This window comes from Haplochromis burtoni, unplaced genomic scaffold (genome assembly GCF_018398535.1).
Source record: "Haplochromis burtoni strain Fernald_Lab_line unplaced genomic scaffold, NCSU_Asbu1 Contig_994, whole genome shotgun sequence".
NCBI classification, from domain to species: domain Eukaryota; kingdom Metazoa; phylum Chordata; class Actinopteri; order Cichliformes; family Cichlidae; genus Haplochromis; species Haplochromis burtoni.
This window is the reverse complement of record NW_024583355.1, coordinates 71,642-72,740: the sequence shown is the minus strand read 5'-3', so window position 1 is coordinate 72,740 and position 1,099 is coordinate 71,642.

Here is a 1,099-nt window from a genome sequence, read left to right as displayed (position 1 = left end):
TGGGCTGGAGATCAACTGCTTCCCCTCACGAGTGAAAACCTGAGCTCTGTGTGACCTCGTTCCTGAGTGAGCTTCTGTTCATCAGTCTCAGGGGAAACTCTGACAGCAACACAAATCGATCATACAGGAATAATTGGATTCTGAATGCCTTCAAAATGACTAAAAGCCACAACTTATACAACTTTGTGCACAGAGCACAGATATCTGCACTTATTCCAAACGCTGCTCAGAACTACTCTCTTCTCCAGGAACTACCTGCATACTTTTGACACGTGATGACAGGTGCTGCTGTGCACCAGGAAGTATCCAGGGCCCACTGCACCGGTCTGACAATGACTCCAAGAAACTCATGCCAACACCGACCAGGCAGTTAGACATCTGTGTGTGGATGATCATAGATATGCCTCCACACAAGTGGGTGGTGTTCCCATCAAAACCATTTGAACAGCACTGGTATTATAATACACATGCTGAGCACTGTCACAGGCACAATGTCTTTGTAATGTCCACAAAACATTTACATGTTCGGACTGTTTTGGTTTGAGTCATTCCAAAGATGGGCTTACGTATAAACACAACGACAGTGGTTTGCAAATCTCATAAACACATCAGAAAACACAGAAAACAGTTCAAACTGAGACATTTTACTGTTTTTCTCTGTTTGGTTTTCAACAGTTGGAACAGGGCAGCAGGTGGCTGAGAAGTGATAGTAAGAAGAAACAGCTGGACAAGCTGTGTGCAGCTGTTCACTGACAACAGTAGCACAACATGATGGAAGAGGGAAAATCTACAGCACACAGTATGAAAAGATTTCAAGGACATGGAAAAATCTGTGCACGAGGGCCAACAGCCAACACTGATGCACGACTGTGAGACACAGGAACAGCCGACAGATGCAGACTGACGATCGTGGTGCAAAGAAGGCTCTGCTGTTCATGTGAGCATGCAGAGTCATTGCTGTGTTCTTCAGGCATCATTAACACGGAGCAGGAAGCTGTTCTGTGGTCAGCCATCAGACAGCGTTCGTCTGGTTTCCTTGGATACCACGTGTTTACTGTTTATCTTAAAACTGTATGTTTTCTGTTGTACTGTGAAAACA